The sequence below is a fragment of the Telopea speciosissima genome, chromosome 5 (genome assembly GCF_018873765.1).
Source record: "Telopea speciosissima isolate NSW1024214 ecotype Mountain lineage chromosome 5, Tspe_v1, whole genome shotgun sequence".
NCBI classification, from domain to species: domain Eukaryota; kingdom Viridiplantae; phylum Streptophyta; class Magnoliopsida; order Proteales; family Proteaceae; genus Telopea; species Telopea speciosissima.
This window is the reverse complement of record NC_057920.1, coordinates 21784241-21802981: the sequence shown is the minus strand read 5'-3', so window position 1 is coordinate 21802981 and position 18741 is coordinate 21784241. Positions and strand designations below refer to the sequence as shown.

Genomic DNA, 18741 nt, shown 5'->3' with positions numbered 1-18741 from the left:
AATCAAATATTCATCGCTGAGGAAGACATGTCCAAAACGGCCTTTAGGTTCCCTGGTGCTATTGGGACATTCGAGTGGGTCGTGATGCCTTTCGGCCTGAAGAATGCTGGGGCCACGTATCAAAGGGGAAATGAACCTCATTTTCCATGACACAATTGGCCATTTCTTGGAGGTATACATCGATGACGTTGTGGTTAAGTCTATGAGTAAGGAGGAGCACCTCGAGCATCTTCGGAGATCCTTTGAGCGGATGAGGCGCCACGGCCTCAAGATGAATCCCCTTAAGTATGCCTTTGGGGTGTCAGCAGGAATTTTCCTTGGTTTCCTGGTGCATCAAAAAGGAATTGAGGTCAATAAGAACAAGAGTAAGGCAATCATACAGACGCCGGCCCCTAGGAATAAAGAGCTACAAAAGTTTTTGGGGCAGATCAACTTCCTCAGGAGGTTTATCTCTAACTCTGCTGGCCGAGTAAGGGTCTTTTCTCCATTACTATGGCTTCGATCAAGCGACGAGTTCCGCTGGGGGGCTAAGCAGCAGCAGGCCTTTGAAGAGCTAAAGCGCTATTTGACCGAACCCCCTGTACTGATGCCACTGCGAAAGGGGGTGCCGCTCAAGCTGTATGTCTCGGCCTCAGAAGAATCGATTGGGAGCCTACTCGCTCAAGACAACGAGATTGGCTTCGAGCAGGCTGTTTATTACTTTAGCCGTGCCTTGACCGATGTGGAAAGAAAGTACATGCCTATTGAGAAGCTTTGTTTGGCATTGTACGTCGCCTGCACCAAACTCAGGTATTACTTGTTGCCCACGACGGTGTTTGTTCTCTATCAAACAGATGTCATCAAGTATATGCTTTCTAAACCGATTATAAGGGGCCAGATAGGAAAATGGATGATAGCCTTAACGGAGTTCTCACTCCAATATGTGCCTCAGAAATCGGTCAAAGGCCAGGCCTTAGCTGATTTTCTTGCAGTACATCCTCCTTTGGAGTTGGGACAAGCAAACATAAGCGAGGGAGTGAACTCCGTTGCGCAGATAGCCTGGAAATTATTTTTGATTGATCCAGGACTAGTGCCTCAGCGGGGGCAGGGATAGTTTTGGTGTCCCCCGCCGGCGTTGAGACTCACCTCACTTTCCAACTTTGTTTTCCGTGCACAAACAACCAAGCTGAGTATGAGGCCTTAATAATCGGCCTCAGAACCCTCAACGCACTGGGAGCCTGGAATTTCGAGGTCGTTGGTGACTCTCAATTGGTCATCAGGCATCTGGCCAAGGAATACCGCTGTGAGAGCCAGACCCTATTCCCATATTTTTCACTGGCTCAGCAATGTTTGGACAAGTTTGACGACAGCTCGGTCAAGCATGTCCCACGAGCAGAGAACAGTGTGGCAAATGGCCTTGCCCAAGCCGCGTCAAGTGTGTCGTTCTCGAAGGGAGAGGTTGAGAAGGTGTTTATCATCCAGAAGAAAACTTTCTCGTCTATCCTGAAAGGAGCGTTTGAGGTGGGGAATTTGGACAAGGTTCGACCAGATTGGAGGTCCCTGGTCATTCATTATCTCCAAAATCCTAATGCTAAAGTTGATCGGAAGACGAGATATCGTGCTTTGAACTATCTTCTACTTGGTGACAACTTGTACAAGCGAGGTCAGGATGACCTCCTACAAGTGTTTGGGGTTGAATAAGTCGATGCTCGTTATGGCCGAGGTTCACGAAGGGATTTGTGGTTCCCATCAGGCCGGAATTAAGATGAGATGGCTGCTTAGGCGCCATGGCTATTACTGGCCAACCATCTTGCAGGACTGTATCAAGTATGCGAAGGGGTGTCAGGCATGTCAAAGGCATGCGCCCATGCAAGGTGTGCCTGCAACACAGCTTCATCCCATTGTCAAGCCATGGCCGTTCAGGGGATGGGCCCTTGATCTGATTGGGAAGGTGACTCCCCCATCGGCCCAAGGGCATGTGTTTGTTATCGTGGCAATCGATTACTTTACCAAGTGGGTGGAAGCTGTGCCAATGAAGTTGGTTAGCCAGGCTGACGTAATTAGGTTTGTGAAGCGTGAGTTAATACATCGTTTTGGCCTGCCTGAGACCCTCACCTGTGACAATGGGTCAGTTTTCTCTGGAGGGGAGGTATCTCAGTTCGCGTAGGAGTATGGTATAGCAGTTACCTTTTCAACACCCTATTATGCACAGGGCAATGGTCAAGCAGAGGCAAGCAACAAGGTTATTAAGGCAAATTTGTCCAAGGTAATCGATGACAACCCAAGATCCTGGGCGGAGATGCTGTCAGAAGTGCTGTGGGCTTTCAGGACTTCAAAGAGGACGGCGACAGGGACAACCCCCTATGCGCTGACCTTTGGTTATGATGCTATCCTGCCTATGGAGGTGACTGTGAAGTCTCTACGGGTGGCAAGACAATGTGAGATGTCCCCAAGTCAGTACAGGGACTCCATGATGGCCGAGCTCGACGATCTGGATGAGGAGCGTCTCTTGGCTCTAGACCGGGTGCAGGCCCAAAAGGCCAAGGTGGCTAAGGCCTATAACAAAACGGTCAGACCCAAGGCGTTTGCTGAATCTGATTTAGTTTTAAAAGCCGTGTTACTGATCGGGCATAAGGACCCCAAATTTGGGAAGTGGTCACCCACCTGGGAAGGACCGTTCGTGGTGCATCAAGTCTTAAAAGGTGGGGCATATCGCCTGAGAACAGTGGAAGGCCAAGTGCAGTTAAGGCCGCTGAACGGCAAGTATTTAAAGAAGTACCACCCAACAATGTGGGAGGTTGTAAAAAGATAAAGGCCGATTGCCGGCCACATAAAAGAAAAAGAGAACAAAAAAAAAGGGGAAAAAAGGATTGTCCAAGCCGAGAATAACAGGTACCAAAGGCCAGATCACCAGAGATCGGCCAGAAAGAGAGAAACAGTGTCCTATGGCATCAGGCAGAGCCTGTTTTGCCCTCCAAGTCTTCTCGAACTTGTCCCAACAGCTTCTCAACCCTGTCAATCTCCGATCGCGAACAGTGTCCTCCGTTGACAAAATGATGCGGAACGCTTTCTTTTCAGCGATGATAGAGGAGACCCCAGTGGCCAGAGCAGCCTTGACCCTTTCCAGCCTCTCAGAGACAGCCTTCATGCGGCGCTCCAAGTCAGCCAACTCGTCCTTGAAATCAACTTCCTCTTGCTGATATCCTCGCAGCTTAGTCGAGAGGGTGGTGAGCAGGACTTTCTTTTCAGCTTTCAGTCTCGAATTGTGCCTTTCATCTCTCAGCGACTGGAATGCCGGGGGCAGGCTATGGGCTATCAGGTGAAGAAGTTCTGTGTAGCTGAGGGCTGTCGTGCGCTGTTCATGGCTGGAGCTTGGGCTGGCAATGATTGTTTGAAGTGCATCGATCATAGGCTCGGCCTTGTTTTGGGTGAGAATTTGTTCCACGGTGAGAAAGTTGTTTTCACCCATGGTTCGCCATGCCGCTACAACCTCAGGGGTTCCCGACGGCGTGAGTGCGGCCTCTTCGGCGGTAAGGGCAACAGGAGAGCCTATGGCAAGGAGATCGTCCAAGGAGTCTAACAGCAGAGCGACGGAGTCTTCTTCTTTCTGCAAGAAAGCTTAAAGGTTAGAGGGGCTTCGTTCACGTTGTTAAATCTGAGACAAGAACGACTGACGTACCTGCAAAGTGGGCCCCAGGGGAGGCACAGCCCTGCCTTTTGTTTCTTCTTCTTGGATGGGGGGCAATGCAGGCGACTGCTTCTCGGAGGTTGGGGCTATCTGTGGAACTGTAGTTCCTATTTCAGTAGGCTTGATGGGGCTTGGTGCAACTACTGCAAGGGGGTGACGGCCTCAGGAGCAGCGGCGGTCGACCCCAATGGTTGTGGGACTAGCTTCGGAGGGCTTCTTTCCCCAGTGCTCTTTGCGGGGGAGGCAACACAGAGATCTGCCTTGGCCGGAGACGCGTGGGAGGGTGGCTGGAAATGAGAGTTCTTGCGGTGCGAGTGGACTTTTCTCCCTGGTGGATTTCGCGGGGGATACAGAGCTTGAGTCTTGCTTGGCTGGAGTAGAAAGCGGGACAACTGGCATAGCAGAGTCCTTCGGTGCAATAGACTTAAGGGTGGAAGAAGTGGACTTGCTCGAGCTTGACCGAGAAAGCCTAGACGGGGAGGCTTTGCCGGTCTCTTCACCCTGTTGTTCCTTCACACTTGATTGGCTTGGCCGAGGGGCAGGCCTGAGTTGTGATTGGCAGGTCATCACGGTCTTTAGGGGGACATGGTCTTCACTCTCGTGGGCGCCTTCACTCTCGGCCTTCTTGGTTTTGGCCGTTTCTTGGCGAGTCCGCTTGGGGGCCTGTTGCTTCTTTCCTTTCGCTTTGCCTTTTCCTTTCTTATCTTCTTCTTCCTCACTTGCGGAGCCTACGGCCATTACATCTGCAGTCAGAGACCAATCAGCGGAGGTTTGGAGCAATTAAAAAAAAATCATGTTACAACTGCCAAAGGCATTACCTTCGCTGGGCGCCGGCCGTTTCTTTGACGCCGGCAGTAATTTTAAGCTTTTGGAGCTAAGCTGGCTGGATGTGGAAGATTGCCGTTCCTCCCAGGTATCGGCCTCATCCTCACTCGACTGAGAGTAGTATTGGGACCACCATGCATCAAAACTTTCAGTGGTCGCAGGTAGAGGAGAGAAATAGCATGGCTGGAAGGCCGAGAGGGCTATACCACTTAGCAGGGTCACATCTACAATCTTGTCATAAGCCTTTCTGAGGTGCCGCTCAGGGCCACCATTTGAGATAGAGAAAAAGCAGGGGACTAGAATGGCCTGTGTGAGGCCGAACTGACGGGCCAAAAACTGTGGGTTGTAGGGCTCTGTACTGCACATACTGTTCTTGTTATGCTCAAGGAACACTCCATAGTGGAGGTCTCGGCAGGTCAGGTAAGAGCCCCAGAGGTCCCCATGGGCTGCTGGATCAACAATCGCTTTACCAAGCCAGCTTGGCAGACTGTTAGAAGAGTGGAACGGAGTAAAAGAGGCCGAGGGATGGACATCTTTAAGATGAAAGAAGAGGTCAAAGCACTCTGAGGGAGAGCGCAACGGCGGTAGCTGAAGTAGCTTGAAACCAACGGCCAGAAACTCAGTGGCCAGAGGGGTTGGACTGAATTCTGGGAAGTAGGCACTTAACCACAGCTACAAGACCCAGAAAGGGCCTCCGCCATGGGCGAAGCCAGATTCAACCAGATCGTTGCAACCCCTGTACAAGGAGGAGAGAACAAACGCTGCAAGATTTACGGAACGGCCAGAAGCCAAAGCATTGGCAAGGCCGAGGTAGGCTTTGTGATCTTGTCGGCCCGAGTACAAATAAGGCAGCGACTGATCCAGGACAGCAGAAAATTACCGGACCACTTTGCTTCATGCACTGAGAGAGGTAATAGGTGTAGCTAGCATTTTTTGTGAGGTTCAGGTCCCAGCCAATCCTGGAACAGTCGGAGCTGCCATTGATCTCCTCGCCGACAAACTTCAGGCCCAAGAGCGCCCCTATGTCGAGAAGGGTTGGCCCCATCATCCCGAAGCTAAAGTGGAAGCAGTTGGTCGAGTGCGACCAAAAATGAAGAGCGGCGTGAAGAAAATCGGCATCACAGGGATAATACGCGGTGGACATCTGGATGACGTCGTAGATGCCAAGTTCCTTCCAAACTGTCTCTTTGGCAATGGATATTCTCTTTACCAAGGTACTAAAACTCGGGTCTCGGTGCCAACTCGACTCTTGGAAAACCGAGACGAGTCGAGATCTCGCCGAGATCTCGCCGAGTTGGTGCATTTTTTTTCAACTCGAAGCCTCAACTTTGGGTCAACCCAAGATTTGGACCGAGATCCGAGATCTCGCGAGATCTTACCGAGATCTCGCGAGATCTCGCGAGATATGTCGAGTTTTGTCCAATTAGGTAAGGTATTTAAGTGGTAGGTAGGTTAAAATAATGGGTTGAAACCGAGATCCAACCGAGATCCAACCGAGATCCGAGATCTCGCGAGATCTCGCCGAGATCTCGCCGAGATATCGCACTTTTGAGACTCGAGCAATCTCGTCTCGAGATTTCAAAAATCCGAGAAACTCGGCGAGATCTCGGCGAGATCTCGGCGAGATCTCGCGAGTTCTCGAACCTTGCTCTTTACCCAATCGTCCCACTCAGGATAGTTGCCGACCCGTCGCTTCACGGCGATAGGCCCATACTTGAGTGGTCGGAATGCCTTTACGGAATAAACGGTGCTCGGCCGGGTGAGCAGGGAAGTCTTTAAGGTACTGAGTAGCAGAGGGGTCCTCAAAGATGGGGCCTAGCACGAAGTGACCTGATCGTGGGATGAGCACCCCAAGGTTCACAACGGGGTGCAGGCTGGCGCACTTGGCCTCAAGCTTCTCGGCGGCGGTCCGGTTGTCATCGGCGTCTTCTTCGGCAGCCATGTACCCAGAATTGCAGAGGGACTGGGTTGGAAGGTGTTGCAGAGAAGACGAGAGGGGAGATGAGGGGTTGTCGCGCAACCAAGCAAGGCTGAGGGTTTAAGAAGGGTTTTCGTCCTTTTTTTGAAACTCAAAGAGGAATTATGATTGCCTTGGGAAACGGAGAGGATAACCCAAAAGGCGCGAGCGCCGGAACGGGATTGGGCCACGTGTCTGTAACTGGCGACTCTTCAGCAGTCGCAGTCAAGTCACATTACGGCATGGCAGAAGATATTTTGAGTGAAACTAGGACGGGCACGAGTTCCGAGGGCTCCCTTAATCAACCTTCCAACTCGTGAGGGGCATTGTTTACACCCAGTTTGCGCTCCACCTTGTCATGGTCGAGAAAGGGTCCTCGATCACAGGGCAGCTCGGCCAGGCGAATGACCGATTGTGCCGTGGCACCTTCAGTCAGAAGTTGTTTCATCGGCCAAGGTGGAAGGTAGTTACCACTACAGGCAGTTTCTTTGCAGTTTAAACTGAGAAGAAGTGGTTGCTTGAACGTGGCACAATCATGGCCGATACTCAAGGGAACCGTCTCCGGCGGTTACACCTACTATATAAATAAGCAGGGGGAGCAGAGAAAGGGATAAAACACATAACCAACCTGCAGTTTTTACTTATCTTTACTTTTCCCTGCGTTTTCTTTCCTTTACTTTCATGATGGTGTGAACTTAAGGTTTTTCTTGTTTCGCTTTATGCACCCTTTTGATTTGCACTGTAGATCATTCACGTCAAGTAATCCAAGTGCAATTCTTTCCCAGTGTTTGGGTCATTTATTTATTTTGCTGTCCCTGAGAAGTCCTCGGATTACTGGGGCACGAGTAGAACCCTAGACAGCCACGATCGGTCAGAGTGTCTCACTCCGATCCAACCATACTGCACTGGTTAAAGAATTTTTAGCATAACACCTAGTCAGTTTAAGTTACCTAATAGGTTAAAGATTGGGTTAGGCCTTTCCTTTTTAGTGTAGGAGTCTATTTTTTAGTCTTTTATATAAGGTTGTAAGGGGACAAACATTGAACACGAATTTTGATCAATGAAAAGCTTTTAGCTGCTCTTCTTCTCCATTGAAGATTTTTGTCTTGTGTTTGATCAAGGCTGGTGGGATTGGTGTTTGATCCAATCGACACCTTGCGGTGTGAAGTCCGAGTGGATTGTTTGAAGGAATCGGTGTCTGATCCAATTGACACCTTGCGGTGTGAAACCTGGGTGGTTCGAATTGGTTATTTGTTTTCTCCATTGCCGTTATGTTCAAGTTCTACATTCAAGTTCTGATGTCAAGAGTGATTCTACAACATCAAGCACTGTTCAAGTCTACAACATCATTCCAAGTCTAATCCAATCTGTTCTTCATCCACAAGTAAGTCTAGAACTGTAAACCTGCAACTGTTCTTCTTCTCTTCTAGAAGGTCACATGCAAGGTGATTTTCGCGAGAATTCTGCCCAGCCAAATCTAACCAGTAGAACCTACTAAAATTTTGATCGAATCTTTCTCAAACCCTAAGAGAGATCGATCCAAATTTCTTTACCATCCACCCAGCCAATTGTCTAAAATTACACTTTTACCCCTCTCTCCTATATCTACTAGGAAACCTCCATAACTCCAAATTTAACCATCTGATTTAGCCGTAACTTTCAACATATATTCCCCTCCACCCTATCCACACTCAAACCTAAATATTAAGCTCATTCAACCACCTGATTTCCTGTTATTATAAACCCTAGATTCCATCATTATGAAACCCGCAAAAAAAAAAAAAAAAAATTTGAACTTTTGGAACCTGTGTGATTTAGGTTCTGGTTCAACTTTGCCCATGCTAGCCTCTAAGTCGAGGGCCATCTTGACTAAGAAATTCAGACCTATCTCATGACTCATCTGTAAAGGCATTCTGATCAGCCAACTACCGTGGCCTTAAATGAGTCTGAGGTGTCTATCGGAAGACAACACATAAGCTTGGCATGCTAGATTGATGGCTTGCAGAGCCTCTCTTTGTCTTAGGCCGAGTGCCAGGTGAGAATTTTCCCAACCCGCTCTTCTGGAGTCAGAGGACCCCTGTGAGACCCCGCACCGGAGTTACCTGTGCCGGATCTGTTGCCTGGAGGCCATGCAGAGGCTCTCCCTCGATTAAAATTATTGTAAGTGTAATTTACATATATTTATATATATTGATGGACGACCAAATAGAAATTCAAGGGTATTTTAGTCAAATTGCCCCTGTGGGACCCAGTTTCCCAGTGGGGAATGCTGTTCCAGACAATTACCCGTGTTCGGATGACCTTTAATGTCGTCAGGCATCAAGTTATGGATAGAATAGACCAATAAATACGAATTCAGGTTTATAAATTGTTTTAGAAATTAGTTTAAATCTAATTTCTGTCCAAAAGACAGATTTACCCCTTAGTGCTTAAGTAGTTAGATAAATATCAAAAGCCTTTCCAATTGATCACTATTCACAAGTCTAAGGGAGCTAAAGAAATTCGTTCCAGCTTGGGAGAGAAGGAAAGAAAAAGGAAAAGAGAAGAGAAGGGAGAGGAAGACGCTTACACTTAGGGCTTGTCTTCCATACTTGGGATTAAGCTTGGATTCTCTATTGGAAGGCTAAATTGCACAAAAGAAGGGCTGCCTGCATCTGTTTTCACTTCTGAAATTCAGGTAGGCCATGCTTCTGTACATATTCCACCTTCCTCTTCCTCTAATCTTCAACATATTAGGTCTAATTGAATTCCTGCCATTAAAGCTCTAAATCTGAGCTCAATACTAGGAATTTTACCCAATTTCCTGCTGTTCTAGTGCTAATTGGGTTCAGCCATGCCTGAACCTTCATGGCTGTACCTCTAATGAGCCTATTTGCTGATCCTTAATGGCAAATTATGAACCTAAGCTAACCAATTTGAGATTTAATGATGAGATTTCTAAATTTGGGAACCAAATATCAAATTAGAACCCCAAAAAGGAAGACCCATGTTGAAATTGGCTTGGAACCCCAAATTTGGGCCATGCATATAAGGATCGGCCCAAATGAAGCAAAACCCCCAAATTCGGACAAGCTCCCGGATGGAGTTGCAGGCCCAAGGCGGATGATCCGTCCCTGAAGCCCTCTGCATCCGACTGGTCCTTTTTGGTGTCCCTGCTGCCCTGTTATGTTAGGAAATGCCCTAACTTCTATTGGGACCTAATAAATGCTATTTTTACATGTTGATTAGGTCTGTTTTCTGCTGTGTTTGTCTGCTTTGCTGGTTTATTGGAGAGTTATCTGACTAGGTTAAGCTACATTACAGGTAAGGGGACCTTGACCTTAATTTAAGTGTGTTTATCATTTTAATTTCACTGTTATGCTGAATGCCATGTCATGCATCATTACAAATATACTGATGCATATAGTTTTCTAGCTTATGATTTAATGCATTAGAATGCATGTGAATTAGGCTGCACATTGGCATGCTGCATTGCACTGCATTGATATTTTTATTATGTGGAAATTGTTGAAGGTGGAAATCAGTACTCTATAACTCAATCCATGCTTGTATCATCATAATTAGACTGCACTGGGTTAGGTTGATATTCATTACCCAGTACTACGCCCCTTACCAATAGGGGGAGAGGTGTTGGACAACCCGTGGTACAGCCGAAGGGACATGCCGGGGTGCAATCTTCTGTCACATATTAGCGTGTCCGCTCCGCTGTGGGAATAAACAGACAGGGTTGGTCTTTGGGGGTCTGTAGGGTCTGCTGCCAAGTGTCATGCCGATCTGGCGAGTCCTCACCGTGGTAGCATGGTTTCACTCGGGTGACCAATGTGTTAGTTCTGGGACCGAGGTTAGCATCTACCACCAGTAGTACTTAGACCTCATGAGACTAGGTATTTGTGCTAGGAGCATGTTAATTTAGCACATGCGTTATGAATATAATTGTGTTTGTATGCGTGTATCCCCCTTACTGGGCTCAGTGGAGAGCTCACCCCTGTGGATATCCTTATTTTTCAGGTGATTTAGTTACTTTTAAAATTGGATTTGCGGCGCTGGAGTTTGAAGTGCACGATACTTCGTGCGCACGTGATGATTGCACAATCTTCTGATCTTGGCCTGACAGTCCAGGCTACCTCCCCACTCTTTTATGCTTTATAAACACTTTGTATAGTTATAGTATAGTTTCTTGTGTAATTTTACCTTCTAGTACTTTTATGAACTGTATAGTTGTATCACAAGCTTTATCCTTTATATATATGAAACATCACTTAGACTTCTCTTACTAATGATGTTACCTCTATTATTTAAATTGTTTCCGCTGCCTCTGATTACTGTATTTGTGAGATAATGATTGTAAATAGGGTACTGCACTTGCGATCCTTGGGGGATTGGTTGGATGTCTCTGACATCCAGTCTCTCCTGACCTTTAAGCACCAGGCCGGGGTGTGACAATCATCTTTCACTTTTCAAAACCCAAAACCCTAAACCCTAAACCCTAAACCTAACTTGCTGCCAATCCATTCCAGCACACATTCGTCCATCAAAACTAAATATAACGTTCACTGATAGACTCCCCTTCCTCAACTTGACATAACCCATACATCAAACCCTAACCCTAATTTCACCAAAATCCTATTTTTAGCCTAGCCGATTCACCAGTTCATATCAGATCCTGGTTTACCGACTCCTAGTTGGTCTCCTACCAATCTAGGACTACATTAATCATCCTTGCCCAGCTTGAAACAATCATCAAGAAAGGCTGGATGAAACAAGGTTTAGTGAACATATTTCTAAGCTGATTTCCAGTAGTAACAAACGGAGTTGAGAACATATTCCTCATCACAGCATCCCATACAAAATGACAGTCCTCCTCAAGGCCTCAATGTGTTTTGTCCGCTCATGAAAAACTAGGTCATTGGCAATATAAATAGCAACCTAATTGTCACAAAACATATCTATAGGTTTAGTAATGGGAAAACCAAGCTCTTGAAGAAGTGATTTCAGCCACATCAATTCGGCTGCAATATGAGGCATAGCCCTATTCTCAGCCTAAGCACTAGACCTTGCCATAGTAGTTTGATTTTTGCTCCTCCACGTGACAAGGTTACCACCAACGAACATGCAATACCCAACGATAGACCTCCTATCACCTTCGGCGCCAGCCCAATTTGCATCAGAATACCCAACCAACTCAATATGTTTATTAAGTGTATAAATAAGACCCTTTCCTGGAGCACCCTTAAGATACCTAGAATCTGACAGTCAGCCTTTGTACGTGTTTCTATAAATTGGCTTATAACACCAACAACAAAAGATATCTCTAGCCTGGTTACAGTAAGATAAATTAGCATACCAACAAATCTCCTGTATTGATGCTTATCAGCAAGCTCTTCACCATCATTAGCCCCACAAATCTAATGTGGATCCATAGGTGTATCAACGGGCTTATATTCTAACATACCAGTCTCAGCTAAGAGATCAAGCACATACTTTCTTTGAAAGAGACTAGCCCCTTTCTTACTACAAACTACCTCAATGCCAAGAAAATACCTGAAAAGACCCAAGTCTTTCATTTGAAAATGTTGTTGTAAATAGGATTTCATTTCTGCAATACCAAGTGTATCATTGTAAGATAATATGAAACTTTGGGAGAAGGTTATTGAAGCCCGTTTGAGAAAAGACTCATATCTCGGTGAACCAGTTTGGCTTCATACCAGGTAGATCCACAACAGAAGTTATCTACTTATTGAGGAGGCTCATGGAAAGGTACAGAGATAGCAAGAAGGATCTCCATATGATGCAGATAAGTCACATAATGGGCTTATTTTATTAGAAATAAGCCTTTGGTGGGGTTATGTATGCATTGGGCCTTTGATTCATTGTGTTTTATTTGTAATGGGCCACTATAATGGGCCTAAAATATGGGTACAAAGAAGGCATACGGGATTAGGCTTAGTAGTGCTTATTTTCATATTTCCTAGGCTTATTTAAGAGTCTTTTCATATATCTAGATAGTTAAGTACTTAAGTGTCTTTTTATATTCCTAGGCAGATTTATTGTTTTCTTGTTTCTAGTTCCTAGGCTCTTGTTTATTGTTCCTAGATGCATGGGGGGATGTTTTCTATGTAATGGATTGGGAATACCAACAGTCCATTAATTGCTTACATGTATCTAAGCGGTTTTTGGAACTCTTTCCTCCCCTATAAATTCAAATTGTGGAAGGCTGCTTTGGCATTCCAGAATTCTTCAAAAAAAAAAGACTTAAGTCTTCTTCTCTTTTGAGAACATGCTTGTGAGTTTATCAAGTGGCCTAGGTGGTACTCCTATGGTGGGACACTAGTGAGACTCTAGTTGTCTGATTTATTTATCCTTCTACTATTTCAGTCTTAAGGCTATCCAGTACAACAGTCCATCTTCAAGTAAGTTCTTCAAGCTATCCTTTAATCAGTCCTTGCACCCTCCTCCATTTGCAAACCTTTTCTGCCTTTAAAACCCCATCCTTAACCCTCTAGCCGTGGCCTTTTATAACCTTCCATTAGAACCAGCAATCAACCATCCCAATCAACCCTAGCCTAATCAAACCAGGCTCAGTTCAAAACCCTATTCTCTATCAGTTTTCGATCTTGGCGTGCTAGCCTTTTAGGTCTGCACCACTTAATCAGTTTTTCATTTGGATACTGTTTATGCTTTGTTCAACAATTGCCTTAACCATTCACATGGAATCAAATCCCAAATAACATAAAAATATGGTTACACCAAATGCATCACCAAAGATATTGAAAAGCAATTTCATGAATATCAGGAAATCAATGACATTTATGTGTGATTTATATCCTTCTTTACGATTGAGTTGAAAACACTGAACCAATCAATGTCAAGTTCTCAATTTATAAATAGAAATGACCAAAATAAATAGATACCACTGAAATTTTAGTCTTTCCAATAAATATTGCTGGTTAACTGAAATTTTGATGTGTATCCACTCATCACAGCCAATATTTATTGATACTCAGATTCTTGTCTGGGAGAACTCACCATATTGTACAAACATGAAGCAAATCGTTAGGTCTCAGACTCTCAGTCCACATTACACAGAAAAATTAACTAATCAACAAGCACACAAACTGTAAAAGGAAGGGGGGACTCTAAAGTTTCTTTCATTTAAAATATTTTCTGCATAACCCATAAGAATTATCTTTAACCGTGTTGAACTGGACATTTTTTGAACCTAAATTCCATGTGCATCTTGGGTGACAGAAGTTCTACATCTTTTGTGTGTGTTTGGGGATGGTAGTGGGATTTTTTTTTTTTTTTTTTTTTTTTTGGGGGGGGAAGGGGGGCGGGGTGTTGATTACCTCATTTCCCATAAAGTTTAGATAACCCTCGCCTCCTAATGCCATTGTTATAAAATGAATCATCTGCAAAAAAATATATTATCAATGACAATTTGACGGTACAACATCATTCAGAAAACAGCATCTGACATATTAGACAATAATGAGATTTTTCAAATCGATATCACACAACATAATGCACAGACGTAAATAAGTACAGATTCTGAAAACAAAAATCAAATTTTCTTTTGGTAGACCTGCGAAGACATGCATGGTTGCAGTACAGACCATCAACTGAGCAACTGCCAACCACAATTACACAAATGGAAAAATCTGTAAACTGGTAAGCACAACCTTGTGAAGGGCAATCCCTCGCTCAATAACAGGAGAAGCATCCATCAAACAAGACATGCTAAAATACATTTCTTTGTCCATTAGGAGAAAAGCAATGGTCTTGTCACCCACAATGGCCTGTCATTCCAAATTAATTGTCAGAAAAATTAAATATATCATGATTTATTTAGAACAAAAGGTCACCCAGGAAAATTTGAGCATTTGATAAGTGGTTGTTTCTGGCTGTTGAGAAGACAAAATGCAACCCCAGGAAGGAACATTTCCTTTGGTAAAGAAGTCAAGTCCTATCCAGTCCCTATGAAGAGTTGCTCTATACAATGATGACCCAAGCACCCTCTTCTTTATGACATTATGGCACTAACCACCCAATTAGGAAGGGCCTCCAGATAGCAGGACATTCACCCAAAGATTGAAATAAAAAGTACCTGATCATGACTCTCAGCATATGAAATGCACTTTTCAGTGTATCTCCTGTTTGTCAAGGTCCATGAAATTTCTTTCATTAACCATTCTTCATCCTTCTTGTTCTTCAAGTAATCAATCCACTTGTCAGGGATGGCCATTGTCAGACGGAAATCAAAACCAATTCCCCCCTCAGACACAGGTCGACCCAGAGCTGGCATACCTGAGACGTCTTCAGCAATCACAGTAGCATCTGGCAAGATGTTGTGAATCAGGCAATTTGCCAGCATTAAATAAACAACAGCATCAACATCAGTCGTCTCACTGAAGTACTCATTATAGTTCCCAGTAAATACCATATCGATTCCATGGTGATGATACAACATTGATGTTACACCATCAAATCGAAACCCATCAAACTGGAACTCCTCAAGCCACCATCTCAAGTTGGACAGAAGAAAGCGAAGAACTTCCCAGTTAGCATAATTAAATAATCGGCTATCCCAGAGCTTATGGTATCCCCGATTTCCAGTGTGAAAGTAAGACTCTTGCGAGCTTTGGCAGACATCATAGCCATTAAGACCATCAGTCACATTGTTACTTGTATGACTATGAACAACATCCATCAAGACCCGCAAACCTAAGCTGTGAGCTTTGTCAATGAGATATTTGAGGTCCTCTGGGGTCCCAGATCTACTGCTAACAGCGAAAAAGTTTGTAACATGATAACCGAAGGATCCATAGTAGGAATGCTCCATAATAGCCATCAACTGGACAGTGTTATAGTTGTTGGACTGTATACGAGGCAACACATCATCAGCAAATTCTCTATACGAATTTATGCAGGGTTCTGAGCTACTCATTCCTACATGAGCCTCATATATACGTGGTGCCTTGGGCTTAGGAGGGCGAGGATGTTTGAATTCATACCTGCATGATCAAATGAAAGCAACAGGCCTATCAACTGTTTGTGTTTGGATGGTTTAATTGAGGAAGATATTCATTGACCCCCTTGACATTAAAGAAGCTGAGCCCAACAGTTATTGGGTCCTTAGCAATTTAACTTTAAGCAGTAACAAATTGTATTAAACAATAAACCTCTAATTTGAAACTGAAGGGTCTAGGCAGAAGTGCCCAAGATATTGCGACCCCTTTATATTTCGGATCCTGTAGTTCTCTTTTCCCCCCCTTCATGAAAATAGGGGGAGAAAGGGGAGGGAAGGAAATACAGAACAAGAATTAGCACCTTTCTGAAGGTGGTGGGTCCCAGTACACACCATCATATGGCGCTGCAAATGTGCTGGTGTCTACAGTGGCATATCTTATCCATGCAGGAATTCGATCAATCCACACTGCATTCCCATGCTTGAAACGAAACTTGACCCTTGAATTGTGTGGAATGGCTGGATTTCCACCAGAATCAGGAATCTTGATAGTCCAAACACCAAACTGGTTCCTCTCCATTCTGTGGTTGGAACCATCCCATCCATTGAAGTCCCCAATAACTTGTGCTTCCCTACATTATGAAGTTCTCCAGTTAAAACATAAACACATGGGGCAATTAAGTTTTTAAGCTGATGTATTTACTTATATTTTGCAAATAGCTACCATAAGAAGTAGTAAAGCGCTGGTGCTAGTGCACAAATTACAGGTCAGTGAAGATTATCAATATTTAATGATGATGATGCCATGAACGTGGCTCGTTGGGGAACCCTGGTACTTTGTCAAAAATTCATAATGCCACCATCAACATGTACTGGCAAGTGTTACAAGCAGATAAAGGTCACATAAAAAAATGAGTAGGACTTGGTCAAAGAATTTACTCTGCAGCAGGAGCCCACTCACGGTACACAATGGCATTTTCTTCTCTGTTAAACCCAAATTTCAAATAACCTGAGGAAACAGGGGAGGGAAGGAACAGAAATAAGTAATCAGAGGTATTTGTGGATCAACACAATACTTTCATAAATTAACTACCAGATGACATTAAAGGAAATCAGAAGGATCCAATTGATGGACCAAATAGGAAGTCTTATCGCCCAAACTAACCAGATCAGAAGACAATTATCTTCTGACGAATAAAATTTATCGGTTGACCATCACACTCCTTTTGGATATTTTAAAAAAAACAGTATCTGATTGATCCAATGAGGTTAATCTAAGATTCTAAACAGAACGATCTTGTAGCAAGTAGTGAAGCACCATGAATAATCAGCCTGATGAACTTGGGCTTAACATGTTCAATACTGACCCAAGAAAGAAGAAAACCCAGATGAATATTACATAACCGTGGGAAAAGAAAACATGTATGTTCTGCATTTGAACTTAACCTTGTGCATATTCTTCAAGACTTCCTTCATATTTCTCAATTAGTTTCTTCTGCTCCACGTATCTCACTATTCTATATCTGAGGTGATCTTTAAATGGTTCCAACCCTGGATCCAAGCTCAAGATACCAATATTTTCTGTATCTTCTTCAATGTTTCCCATTGCTGAGTGTTCATCAGTTAAAAGGGACGATACTGCAAAATTGTGCTCAGACTATTAAAGCAAAAGCAAAAGATCAGAACTTATTCATTTGGTGTTTGCCCAAACTCAAAATCACAGCAGAATTACAATTTTCATCTTTAAAAGAAAAGAGAATACTCTCAGAATTTTACAGAAAAATGAAAAAAATAGTATTCTTTATGGACCCTACAATTAAGTCATTTTGCACTATTTTTGCCTTTTGGTTCTGTTAAAAAGAAACACAATACATAAATGCAAAAATTCATGTCACGATTTGAGGATGCAAGAAGTCGATAGTCTATGCTTCCACCATACACATAAAAGATTGTGGGCCCCATCATTCACATAGATCTTTCACATTACTAAATGAACCTAACCATCCAAAATATTGGAACTTTCATATATATAATGAACAACACAAGTTCTTAACTGTCAGAAATACAAAAGAATTTGGATTTCTAGGAAATTCCCAAGTCCCTGGAGACATTTTCTAGGTGCCAAAAAATAATGGGGGCAGTCAAACAGGTAAACATCCAGCAGGAATAGATCTCATTGGAGGACCATCTAATGGAGTATCCCAGATTGGTCCCAACTATGTGAATTGCGCCACAATGCTGATGGCAAAGGAAGAACCAGCAGCTTCTTCCATTGGGCTCCAGTGATTCAACAAAAAATACTTTTACAGGAATTTTCTTAAAAGCAAAAGGAAATCATATAGACCTGAAAAAAAAATTTATTTTACTGAAGTGCAATACAAAAAATTAGAAGACAACTTCCAAATGGATGACACCACCCTCATCATATGGCTGGATTGTTTTCCTAACTCAACCGTGCCCAAATATGCTTATAATTCATAGAATATAAAAAGTACAAAATAAGTTTCGCAAGTTTTGAGGAATTTATATTTTTCTCTTGAAATAAAAGGAGTCTTTTTTTTTGGGTGAATAAATAAAAGGAGTCTTACTTCTCATATTTGTGAATTCCTTTCACACACACAGGATTCTATATGGATTATGAAATATAGGTTTGCCTCTAGAAAAATATCAATCTAGGACTACAAAATAACATTCAATGAATCATACTATTTTAACCAATGATTGGGAAGAAAAAATTCCAGACCTGTTAAAATCACATCACGCAGCAATAAGACTTAATCTTCATCAAACTAAATAAATTGTATGGGTGGGTACATTCATTATGTCAGCAATATCAACACACCTTTCCATGTATTGAGAACCTTGGTTTGGAAAGGAAATAGCAGTGCCCTTGCAATTTGTTACACCCACGATATACCCAAGTTGATCGTTGTTTGATTACATCCAAATAGTCTCTTGAGGCCTGAGGATAACAGAAAGAACTTTGACTACACCATTAGTACACTAACTTATGTTTAACTACACAAACGAACTTGAAATAAATAAATAACCAACAAGTAACAGCATGAGGGTCTTATTATCAGAATATGTTTTATACCATAGCCAGCAAGGATTTAAAGATTCGTATCACAGATCAGATCGATCCCGGGCCAAAGAGATCAAGACGTTCTGCATACGACAATCCAAACAAAAAATTGGCCAACCCAAGAAACAAGAGCCCGATGACATACACAATGGATCAGCCAATTCAACCAATCCAGTATTAATCTTTAAACCATAGTTGCCAGTATATCCATGGAGATAGATTGATCCATTTCTTTCTTCTTG

General features: G+C 43.6%; 1 pseudogene; it reads right to left on the bottom strand.

The window, feature by feature from the left end:
• The window catches only part of LOC122662861, a 48187-nt pseudogene that overhangs the window by 20524 nt on the left and 8922 nt on the right, over positions 1-18741 (bottom strand).